This window comes from Rhinoraja longicauda, chromosome 7 (assembly GCF_053455715.1).
Source record: "Rhinoraja longicauda isolate Sanriku21f chromosome 7, sRhiLon1.1, whole genome shotgun sequence".
Classification (NCBI taxonomy): Eukaryota; Metazoa; Chordata; class Chondrichthyes; order Rajiformes; family Arhynchobatidae; genus Rhinoraja; species Rhinoraja longicauda.
In genome coordinates, this window is record NC_135959.1 from 36,871,052 (window position 1) to 36,884,772 (window position 13,721).

Genomic DNA, 13,721 nt, shown 5'->3' on the forward strand with positions numbered 1-13,721 from the left:
TATAATTGACTCCAGCGTCTTCCCCACCACTGATGTCAGACTAACTGGTCTATAATTACCCATTTTCTCTCTCCCTCCTTTCTTAAAAAGTGGGATAACATTTGCTATCCTCCAATCCACAGGAACTGATCCTGGATCTATAGAACATTGAAAAATGATCTCCAATGCTTCCACTATTTCTAGAGCCACCTCCTTAAGTACCCTGGGATGCAGACCATCAGGCCCTGGGGATTTATCAGCCTTCAGTCCCATCAGTCTACCCAAAACCATTTCCTGCCTAATGTGGATTTCCTTCAGTTCCTCCATCACCCTAGGTTCTCCGGCCCCTAGAACATTTGGGAGATTGTGTGTATCTTCCTCAGTGAAGACAGATCCAAAGTAACGGTTTAACTCGTCTGCCATTTCTTTGTTCCCCATAATAAATTCCCCTGCTTCTGTCTTCAAGGGACCCACATTTGCCTTGACTATTTTTTTCCTCTTCACGTACCTAAAAAAACTTTTGCTATCCTCCTTTATATTATTGGCTAGTTTACCCTCGTACCTCATCTTTTCTCCCCGTATTGCCTTTTTAGTTAACTTTTGAGGCCCGGGCCTCAAGGCTCAACTGCCGGCCCATGAGGTTCCACCACTGACCAGCGAGTTCCAGGCTCCGAGCCGCGATGCCTTGACTCCAACTCACGAGGTTCCGGCCCGTGAGGCCCGGCCCGCGAGGCTCCGGCCTCGGCTTCTCAGCGGCACCTCCAGAAAGCATCTTCAGTCAGTCTTCGCCATAGAGGAGGTCTCAAAAATCCCTAAAATAATGTAGGATCTAATTCAAAGAACAGGGAGGGACTTGTAAGAATCCCAATCACAATGCATAAAGTGTGAGAGAAACTCATGGGATCAAAGTTGGACAATTTGCCAGGACATGACAACCTGCACCCAAGGGACTGTAAAGGTGCTGGATGCAGAGATTTTCATCCCATTGACAAATTTAGAGAGCGTATTCCAGGAGATTGGGGAAAAAAAACTTTTTAAAATAGTCCATTGCAGGTAGAGACTTCCGCACCATTGATAGCATTGATATGAGGTGCTGTCTCAAGAAGGTTGTATCTATCATCAAGAATCTCCATCATCCAGACCATGCATTCTTCTTACTGCAACTGTTGTTAAAGAGGTACAGAAACCTGAAGTCCCATACTGCCAGGTTCAGGAACAGCTACTTTCCAACAACGATCAGGTTCTTGAACAGACCTGCATAACGCTAAATCTATCTCAGCAACAGTACACTATCAACCACCTTTTGCACGATCATGAATTTGTTTTCTAATTGTATTTGCCATTAATATCGATTTTGCAGACTTTTTAGTTTTCATTGTCTTGTAGAATCTATGGGTAATTTATATATAATAATGTATTAGTTAAGATTTTGTGTGTTGTCTGAGTCTATGTTGCCTGTGATACCTCTGCAAGCAAGAGTTCATTACACTTGCACCTCATCATACATATGCACATGACAATATACATAACTATGACACCGACCTGGCTTGAAGCCAATATGACTCGCTTGTTCAAAGAGGAGGAAAACAGAAGGTGGGGAGCTATGGGCCAAGTAGCTTAACATCTAATGTTGGCAAGATGTTGCAGTCAATAATTAAAGAAGAAATAACTTGTCAATTTAAGAAAACTGAATATAATCAAAGCTAATCAACAAAGCTTTATGAAAGGTAAATTATGTTTGACAAATTTGTGTAGTGTATTTCAATTTCAAAAATGCATTTGATAAAGAGCCAAACAAAAGGCTGGTGCATTAATTAGGAACCTAAGGCATAGGAAGAAGTATGTTAGCTGAAAATTGGTTGTCACATTGAAACAAAGCAATGTAATAAATGGATCCTTTGCAGGCTGGAAGGATTTAACTGGTAGAGCACCCAACGATTGGAACTTGGCCCACAATAGTTTATGAATTACATTAATGACCTGGAAGAGGAACACCAGAAAACACCGGGTGGCACCACCAGCACTGGCTGCCTCACCAACAGTCTGTCAGTCTGTCTGTCCTTTCTACTGTTTTTTATTCATTTAAGTATGTGTTGAAGTATGTTTCAGTGTTTCTTGGTTTGTTTTATGTGGGGGATGTGGGGGGGAAATAGGGGGAAACGTTTTTCAATCTCTTACCTCAACGGAGATGCGATTTTTCTCTGTATCGTATCTCCGTCCCTACTGCGGCCTAACATTGAGGAGTTGGCAGCCTTTCCTGGAAACCGGCCCAGCGCTTCAAGCCGCGGGTACGGCGCGGACTTTAACATCGTGGACCTGTGATCTTTTGCTGAGGATCGACTGTGAAGAGCTCCAACCGCAGGTCCTGTAGGACCTTAATACCGTGAAACCTTACATTTCATTCTTGACTCGGGAGTTCCATGCCACGGAGAGTGTTTCAATCTGTCCTGACGCCAGAGATTCAATCATCCCGACGCGAGGGCCTCCGACATCGGACCATCGACAGCGGCGACTGCGGATGATTCAACAGCCCTGACCGCGGGTGAACAAAGACAAAGATGATTGAACTTTATTACCTTCCATCATAGTGAGGAATGTGGATTCAGCTGTGGTGAATGTTTATGTTAAATTTTGTTTTATGTGGCTGTGTCTTGTTGCTTTTTACTTAGTATGGCTGTATGGTACCTCAAATTTTACTGTACCTTAATTGGTACATGTGACAATAAATTGAATCTTGAATCTTGAATCTTGAATGTAATGTAAGGTTTCTAAGTTTGCCAATGATACAAAAAATAAATGGGAGGGCATGTTGTCATGAGGCAATCATGATTTTGCAGCAAGGTAGAGAGATTGGATGGAACATGACAAATGCAGTTTAATGTGGAGGTGCATAAGATCATGCACCTGTGAGAGGATTCAGAAACTATATTAGCTAAATGGAGAAAAACTGAAAATAAATGAAGTTCATTGAGACCAAGTTGTTTTACTACATGAATCACAAAATAATTGAGAAGGCAAATGGCACATTGGTCTTTACAAATGATTGGGAGTTGAAGATTAAGGAGTACAGAATATTGGTGAAGCCACACCTGATCAATAATGGGCAAAGTTATACAGATATATATAATCCTCAGGGGGCTTGACAAGGTGGATGTTGAGACATTTTCACGATTTCAATAATCATAAACAAGCAGCACTTGGCTACAAAATCAGGAGGCAGTCATTTAAACCTTCAGACCTTTCAGTTTCCCAAGCACTTTCTCCTTATTAATAGCCACTCCATGAACTACTACCCCCGACTTTCTTGAATTTCAGGCACGTTGTCTTCCAATATGAAGAATGATGCGAAAACCTTTTTCAACTGCTCTGCCATTTTTTAATTCTCCATTATCACTACTCCAACATCATTTCCAGTGGTCCAATGTCCATTCTTGCCTCTTTCTTGCTCTTTATATATCTGAAGAACATTTTGTTATCCTCTTTTATATTATAGGCTGGCTTATTTTCATATTTCATCTTTTCTCACCATATTGCCTCCCACATTCCAATGATGTGTAGGTTCAAAGATAATTGGCTTCAGTAAATTGTTCCTTGTTTGTTGGGTAGAACGAGAGTACGGGTGATTGCTGGTCGGCACAGATTCAGTGGGCCAAAGTGCCTGTTCCAACGCTCTATCTCTAAACTAAATTAAACTGACCTGTTCAACAGTACTTAATCTAATAAGAGTGAATGACTCCTGGAATATTTTGTCCTGTAATATTTCCCTTCCTTAATCCAGTTGCATATATTTACTGCTGATTGCGTCAAAGAGACACAAGCAAAGAAATCGGCGCTTTAGCCCAAATTGTCCAAATTGATGAAGAGTTCGATCTATGCTAGTCCCATTTGCCTGCATTTGACCCATGTCCCTCCAAATCCTTTCTATCCATGTATCTATTCAATGGCTATTATAAGAGTATTTACACTGATGTAATATCTGCCTCAATGACTTTCTCAGTTTGTTCCATATACCCACCATCCTTTGTGTAAAAAAGTTACCCCTGAGGTTCTTTTTAAACCTTTCTCCTGTCATCTTAAATCTATGCTCTCTAGTTCTTGATTCTTCCACACTGGGTAAAAAAATGTCTGTGCACATTCACCCTATCTATGCCCATCGTGATATTTTTACACCTCTATATAAGATTACACCTTAGTCTTCTATGCTCCAAAGAAGAAAGTCCTAGCTTTTCAATCTCTCCCTCTAACACAGTCCTTCGATTCCTAATGTGGTAACTATGGTAACACTGTGTCTGTCATAAAACAAATATCAATTAATTAAATTATTTAAACATGTGTTTAGAGTATTGTCCTTGTTACAGGTCATATTCCATAGATATTGCATTTGGTGAGTACTGATACCATACTTTAACACCTTACACATTAGCAAGGCTCACAGATTTATAATCCCTGATTGCACTCATTAAAAATCTGTTGTCTAGAAACAGATTTTCTCTTTCCATAGCTGGTGTTTGACTTTCTGATTATTTCACATATCTTTTGCTTTTATTTTTGTTAACCATTTCTATCTAATTATCTAATTATCTGGCAATGTAAATTCTTTTGTCTGCCACTTTATAATAATTGGTATCTGCTACTGGGTTAAGAGAATATAACAATCAATCTAAATTAAACAATTAAATACTTAATATGCTGGTTTCCCAAATCCATATTTATTTTACACAGCACTCAATGAATATTAAAATATCAATTGACTCCAGTTTCTGGTCACCTTATTTTAGGAAGACTAGAGTCAAGAGTTCTGGAGCATGGGAACAGGCCCTTCAGTCCACTAGGCTCACACTGACCATTAAGTACCTATTTATACGATCGTGTATTAATACCATTTTCCAAAGGTCATAAATTGGATACAGAAAAGATTTTCTGTAATGTTTCCCATTTATAGGAAGGTTAGAGTGAAGAAGATGTGATGGTTCTCCTTAAAGTAAAGAAATTTGTGAGGAGATTTTGATAGAGATGTACAAATGCATGATGGGGTTAAATAAGGTAAACAGAAGTAATTTCCATCAGTGAATGGTTCAAGGACCAAGGGACATCGTGGGGGGGCATGTGGTATGGTCGTGCAGTGGTAGAATCGCTGCCTTACAGTGCTTGCAGTGCCAAAGACGCGGGTTTGATCCTGACTACGGGTGTTGTACGGAAGTTGTTCATTCTTCCCGTGTCCACATGGGTTTTCTCCAAGATCTTCAGTTTCCTCCCACACTCCAAAGATGTACAGGTTTGTAGGTTAATTGGCTTGGGTTTGTATACTTAGTATAAGTGTAAATTGTCCTTAGTATGTGTAGGATAGTGTTGATGTGCGGGGATCACCTGTCGGTGCGGACTCGGTGGGCCGAGGGGCCTGTTTCTGCACTATATCTCTAAACTGAACTAAATTAAACTAAACTAAACTAAACATGGATTGAAAGTGATGAGCCAAAGGCACAGGAAAAATGTAAAGAAAAGCCTTTTCACACAGAAAATGCTTAAGATCTGTAACTCTGCTACCATGTCATTGAAACAAAATTGGTCAGGGAGTTGGATAGATACATGAGTAAATGTATATACAGGGTTACAGGAAAGTGTAGGGAAATGGGGTAAACTGCATTCAATGGGTCAAATGCCCTTTTCTGAGTTATTGTGAATTTAAGATGAGTTAAATGGTGGTAGATTGTACTTACAATATATAAATATGTTGTTTGTATGTATTAACACAATAGCATCATGCAGCATGCAGCAAGTCTTTTGACCCACTAAGTCTATGCCCACCATCAAGCACACTAACTACATTTTATTCTCCTGCTATCTCCCTCAACTGCCCCCAGCATTCTATGATGCACATAGACACTAGAGGAAATGTACAATGGATCATTAAATCTGTTAACCCTCATGCCGCAGGTATGTGGGAGGAAACCAGAGTATCTGGAGGAAATCCACCTGATCACAGGGAAAATGTGTAAACTACACATAGATGCCATTCAAGACTAGGTTTGAACCAAGGTGACTGGAACCATGAGGCAGCAGCTCTACTGTCTAAGCAAAAAACATTAACGGCTATTGAGTATTATTATTTGTCAGGTAAATGAAGCATAAAAAAAATATTTATCAGCCACAGATAAAATGTACACAAGTGGAAGACATATCTGACGTGAAAAGTGCAATATTCGAAATGGAAGTCATAAATAACACATTATTGCCTTCATTGTTTAAGTAATTTTTCTTCCACCATCGTTTACTAAGGATAAGTTTAATAATTGTGCCTAATTGCTGGCAATGTTTCTCAGGTTTACCATATTAAAAATACAGCACTACTCTCAAATGATGAATTTCAAACTGACTTAATAAACATGGCTGTGTGCTGCTACTGACATTCATTGTGAAAAAGTAGCAATAAGAAAACAACAACTTTTGCTTGTGATTCAATATTATTGTTTTCAGCGGGACATGCTGTTAATGAATGCAATTAATTTTATGAAATCAGTGTGGCAATACAGAGCAACATATATATTGAAACTGAAAATTAATTTGTACAAGGCATATACTGGCATAAGTGATAAGATGTGCTCATTTGAGACCTCTGGCAACATTCACCACATCCACAGGAGGTACTGAGATTACATGTTAATAGCTGTTATCCACAAAATTAGATCTGAAGAAGCCGACAATAAGAAAAATTGTTGAAAACATCAAGCAGATATTGCTGAGTTGTTTGTTAATCCTAACAAGGGCTCATACTAATAAGAAAAAGACCAGTTTCTCTTGAATTTCAGCTGAAATTCTGCATTGAATGGGACAATATGTTTGTTAGATGACAAAATTAGGAAATCCTATTGAGGGTAAAGCCCAAGTCTATCTCATCCCTCCTGGTTGATTAACCATGTTTGACATAAATTAAAGCCATATTTTCAGACACTAATCTGAAGAGTTGTGGGAAAATGTCATTAATAGACACTATTACAATGTTCTACTTGAATGGTATTGCTTAAACTCTTTACTGAATGACTTAATTTTCTGACTTCCATACAATGATTCCAAAATGTATGATCTTCCTAATGCCAAACTGTTATGCTGCAAAAAACTAAACTATAAGAAATATTAATAAATCAAGTACAGTAAGTGCTAAAAATGCTTTAGGTGGAATTCAGTTTAGTTATGTTCAGCCTTACCTCTGGGTAAACAGAGTTGCCATCATTTCTTAGCTACAGTATGTAAAGAATGTGAATTCAACCTCCAGGCCTAATCTTGTGCTATGTTGACATTGAAATCCTTGGAAGTGGGTGCATGTTTCTAGCAGATTGCTCCATGCATCAAGCATTGCATTGTACATTGGCATCAACCTTTTCTATATCTTGGCCATCAAAACATTAACCTGAGTTTTTTGTCCTCTCTCTTCATCAAGGACTTGTATTATACATTCCCTCTGTCCTCTCTGCAGGCTATCCATGTTCAGCACCGCAATAGCTTCTGATCCTGTTTCATGCTATCTGTTAAATTACATGCACTGTCAGTAATTGAGCTTATGGCTAGGATTGTGCATTTGAATGACAGTAACTCGTTATTGTCATTGACTTTGCTTTTTTGCTGGATTGTCACACCTAAATTGAATTGATTTTTATATTTAAAATTAAACAGGAGCAATGGTGATGTGGGGAAACTGGGAAAGGATTCATATGAACGCCATCTGTGGCTTGTATATCAGAAGAGAGTGTAGGTTGTTGAGGAGGTGGGAAGTGAAAATATAATTTAGCTCTGAGAAGGCTATGATTTTTTTTAAAATCCTAACACTGTCCAAGGCATCACAGGAATCACCAACACTAGAATATGCAGCTTTGCCCAACCTCAGTGGGCATGTGCCATCTTGCTCTGCATGACAGCATGAAGTAGGCCAACATTGTGACACATTGCTAAGTAACGGTAAGCATGTAATGGTGAAAGATGGTGCAAGGTGTACAGTGCCATTCTTGGAAGAAGATTCAGTGAAAATTTAAACATTAGGCTAAAGTCCTGATTTTTAAAGATGGTTATTGAGTGATTGGGGATGTGGAGCTTTGAACTGCGTCTCACAAAAAATCCTACAGCAGCTATTGCATTTAAGTGGGATAATCTTATGGTACTACATCTGGGTCCAGGCATATTGACACCTACCACTGATCTCCAGCGCTTTTCTGCATTGATCTAGATTACTCCTTGGCCTGAGTAGATAAAGGACCTCAGTCCCTGTGTATTTTCCCTCACTCCCTCTGTGTATACTGAATCCTCTAGTGCACATGTGGAAATTAAAAATATTGGAATTTATTCTCCCCTGTGTTGCAACCTTCTTCATTGTTTCCAAGTACAATCCCAGTTACCTGCTACATCTTGTGTTCACATTTTACTTCCAGATGCCCTTCTGCGATGTTCCGCTGGTGATCTTCTCCGCTAGAATTGGCTGGGTGACACAATTACGGAAGTGATTGGGCAACTGCCTACATTTCATGCAAGAGATAAGGATTCATTGGGTTTTATCCCCCACCAGCATTATTGGATGAAAAGGGAGACTGTGCTAAAGCCCAGATCCAAGGCTGTCAAGAAGGATGCCACTGCGTTGTGTGAGAAAGCCAAGTATAATTTCTGAATGGCTAACAGGGATGCAGTAAGAATTCAAAAACTAGCTGGAGGGTCAATTCAATCAAATGGATGTCAAACAACTGTGGCAGGAACTGAATATCATCACAGATGTCAAGCTGAAATCGTGGGCAACCTCTAACAACATTACATCTCTACCGGATGAGCTTAATGGTTTTGACCCTCCCTTTGAATTGGCAAACATATTTCCAGCAATGTGCATGCCCTTATCACCCTCTGTCCCAAGCATCTTGGTGGTGGCATCTCAGATCTGCTTTCACGACGATAAACTCTCAAGAAAGCAGCTGGCCCAGATGGAGTGGCTCAATGGGTTCTGAAAGTGCTAAAAAATCAGCCGGCCACAGTCTTCACCAACATCTTCAATCTCTCACTTTCTCCCTCTACTTAAAGGTAACCTCCAACATTCTATTCCCCTAGAAAAATAAAGTGACTTGTCTCAACGACACAAATATATTGAGGCCTTTGAAGGATAGGCAATTACCCATTTGCCCCTAATCTTCTGGACAAGCTAGACCTGCTGCAATTTAATTACAGGGAAAATAGGTCTATGGAGGAGAGCAGGTAGTGTAAGAAAATAACTGCAGATGCTGGTACAAATCGAAGGTATTTATTCACAAAATGCTGGAGTAACTCAGCAGGTCAGGCAGCATCTCAGGAGAGAAGGAATGGGTGACATTTTGGGTCGAGACCCTTCTTGCATTACATTCAGCTCTCGGTGGTCCTGACACTTAAGACACCTTTGTCATCATGCTATTCATTGTCAACAGCCGAGCCTTCAACAACATATTACTGAATAAGATCATCCCTAAACCTGGCCATGAAACCTCCATCTGCAACTTGGCTTCTGAATTAGGCTTCAAGTAACCCTTGTTTTCCCTCTCTCTCTCTCTCTCTCTCTGTCCCTCCCCCACCGTAGTTCTCCAACTAGTTTCATTGTCCTGATGGTAATCCTCATTGCCACCTTCCCCTCAGCTAACAATTATCCATTTTACATTTCCTCAATTACCATCTGCTTTGATCTGTCATTTTCACACCTTACTCAATGGTTCAGGAAGATGGAGAGGGAGAAATCTTTAGGGTTACAGAACATATCTCAATGGCCCAAAAATGATTAGTTTCAAAAGCATGATGAAGTAGCATCCTCCAATAACTATAGACCTAGGCACTTTACTATTTTGATATGAAAGGCTAACTATTTGCCTCTCCATTGATGCTGCCTGGCTGCAGAATATTTGCAACTGATGCCTTGCAGATGCAGTGTGTGTATGTGTGTGTGTGTGTGTTTGTGTGTGTGTGTGTATGTGTATTTGTGAGTGTGCGTGTATATATACACACTTATCTTTTTTTCTCTCTCGTTTATTATATTGTTTACAGTGTACTATGTTTACATATTCTGTTGTGCAGCAGCAAGTAGGAATTTCATTGTTCTCTCTGGGACATATGACAATAAAACACTCTCGACTCGACTCTCTTAACGGTCAATTCTCTTTGTGTACTTAGCAGAGCTCTGTGAATGACTTGGGTGCCTTGTTCTATAGGTGTTGGTTGGTGGTCGACTGTTTGTTTTGTAGGGAAAGGGTATAAAACTATGGTCAGAAAAACTACTTTGGATAACACAGACACAGGGACATTTAAATATATGAGTGATTTTTCTTCATCTATGTAAAGAAATAGAAATCACAACACTATTAAATATTAAAGTAAATAATATAGCTAAATGCACCAACTTACAAATGGCAGAATTACTGAAATTATGTTCCAATTGCAAATTCTAAAATTAATAACATAATTTTACGCTAAAAGATTCTTAAATAGGACAGCATCCAGGAAGATGAAGAGAAGGAAAACTGGGAATAGAGTGGTTGTTGTTTTTAGAAAACAGACGCAATGAGAATCAACCCTGTGGTTTTGATCAAAAAATAAAGTTGGAGGAACTCAATGGGTCAGGCATCATCTGTGTAGGGGATTGAACAGCCAGTGGCCATTCCACTCCACAGATGTTATCTGACCTGCTGAGCTCCTCTAGCAGTTTGTATTTTGATTCAGGATTCCCGCATCTCTTGTGTCTCCCTCTGATTTTGATGACTGGATAAAGCAAGAAATTTCAGCTCTAATTTTAAAGGTGTGAATCTTCAGTGAGATTCCCATTGGCCCAAAATTTCACCAAAGAAATTTTAAACAATTCTACAAACTCTACCAAAAACTGCAAGCTGTTTTAGCAGATGCCTTAAGGCCAAGACTTTCAGACAATAAATTTGAAAGTACTTAACCCCAACTCAAGTCTGATAATATACATGGGAATCCTTGACCCTTACATGAACTTGAAGGTGGGCCTTATGGATCTTTATTCTTTCCATGATGAACCTGAATTTGTGTGGTTTATTTGATGGTGTCAACTGACCTATCTGCTGTATTCAAACAGTACAGCAGTCTGGGCTCTGCTGAGATCTGCTCCTATGTGACATTAGCTGAAGATACTCAAAAACCTTCTGGTCAACACTTTTCCTTTAGAGGCAGATGCACAAATAGGTGACAATGAGATATCTTTGTCTATCTAAATTAATATTTGGAAAGAACAGTACAGATAGCTATTAAAATAAGTGATACACCTCCAAATAACAGTAAATATATTCAATATAAATATACTAATGGTCTTAAAACATCCTACCATGGACATGTAGGTCATTTCTCCTGCACCCTTCTGAGTTTGGCCTAAACTTGTCCAATGGTGATGGGGGGGGGGGGGCATTGGGGCTGATAGGGACGAGGAGGCTCACAGAACAACAAACTCAGCGCACTTTTAAACTGTTTATTGAAAATCGATCAAATACCATGAATAAAATAAAGTACAAATACAAATATTATACATAATATGACATTATAGGTGCAGAGTGGGAAATTCTATAGTGTAAAAGGAGAGAGACAGGCAGAGAAAGGGTTAGGTAGGCAGCATATAAATGGTAAGGACTGCAACAAGGTAGACTGTGAGATCAGGAATTCATTCTCAGCATATGTGAGGTCTGTTCAACGGTCTGACAATAGCAGGGAAGAATCTGTTCTTGAATCTGGTGGCACATGCTCACAAGCCTTTGTGTCTTCTACCTGACAGGAAAGGGGAGAAGAGAGAATAACTGGGGTGTGAATGATTGTTGATTAAGTTGGCTGCTTTCCCACAGCACCACAAGTATATATGGAGTTGATTGGGAGAGAGCTGTTTTGTGTGATGGACTAGGTAGCATTGACACCACTCTGCAATTTCTTGCTGTCTTGGGCAGAGCAGTTGCCAAATCAAGCTGTGATGCATCTGGATAAGATGCTTTCCATGGTACGTGCAAACCTTGTCTTTCCAAATGGTAAATGTTGCAGGTTTGAGATGGTGTTTTCAAGAAGCCTTGGAGAGTTGCCTTCATGCACCTTGAAGAATGTACCTACTGGTACATGGAGAAATTGAATATTTACAGCGAATACAGCTTGTACTTCAAGCAGTAATATTTTCTGCATGCTGTTCAACTTCTTGAGTATTGTTGGCAATTCAAAAATTCAAACAAATGTGAAAATGTATATTCTGAATTTGCATTCCATAACTAATAGAAACACTTTGTGAAGTCAGAAGATAATTCACACTCTGCAGAGGTCAATGATGCCACTCCAGAAAATTTGAGCTGGTGATTTTGGAGGGAATATTATAGGTTCATTGGCCCATACCTGCTCATACCGACCAAAATACCTCATCTACACTAGCCCCACCTCCCCATGTTTGGCACTTATTCCTCTGAACCTTTCCTATCCATGTATCTGTCCAAATGACTTTTAAAAGTTGTTATAGTACCTGCCTCAACTACCTCCACTGGCAACTTGTTCCATATACCAAACACCTGCTGTGTGAAAAGGTTGTCTCTCAGGTTCTTATTAACTATTTCCCCTCTCATCTTAGACCCATGTCCTCTGTTTCTTGACTCCCCTACTCTGGGTAAAAGACTGAGCATTCATGATCTGATACACCTCGACAAGATCACCGCTCTTTGCCCTGCGCTCCAAGGAATAAAGTCCTATCCTGTCCAATCTCTCCCTATAGCTCAGGGCACTAAACCCTAGCATCGTCCTTGTAAAACCTCTCTGCACTCTTTCCAGCTTAACATCATCCTTCCCATGGCACAGTGATAAAAACTGAACACAATATTCCAAATGTTAACACTTTATGCAACTGTAAGATAACACCCCAATGTCTATACACAATACTATGACTGATGAAGGCCAATATACCCTAAGACTACTTGACCACCATACCTACTTGTGATGCCAACTTCAAGGAATTATGTATCTGCACTCCTGGTTCCCTTTGGTTTCCCCAACATTACCCAGGCTTCGCCATTCACTGTGAAGGTCCTACCTTGATTTGACTTCCAAATATGCAACACCTCACACTTACCTCCATTAAACTCCATTAAGTATTCCTCAGCCCACTTGGCCAACTGAACTAGATCCTGATCTAATTGTTGATAACCATCTTCGCTATCAACAATATCACCCACTTTAGTGTCATCTGCCAACTTATTAATCATGCCTTCTACATTCTCATCCAAATAATTGATTTGAACCAATCCCTGAGGCACCCCACTAGTTACAGGCCTCCAGCTCAAGAAACAACCTTCAACCACCCCTCTCAGCTTTCTTCCATGAAGCCAATTCACTATCCAGGCACTTAGTTCTCCCTGGATCCCAGTAATGTAGAGGATGCACATTCAGGGTGATTATCCATTCTCTGGCCCTCATGAATGGTGCTGCCCATCAGGCATGGTTTGAACTGGGTCGAGCGGAGTCCTGGGTCTGTAGGGATGGGCTTGTTCTTGGCGTAGTCCCTGGCCATGAGGTGTGCCTGTGCCATTCCTTCCTGCCTGCTGCTGAGTGGGTTAGGACCCTGTTTCCCTCCACAGTTGAGTCCGGCATCTGCCCATGCAAGGGCCCCATGCCACGGGAGAGTCAATGATTTCCTTGATTGCCCAAGCAGCTTTTAGTGCCACTGATCGTGGGTCATCAGTCGACGGGCTCCTTAGAAAATGTTCCATTACAATATGGTCCAT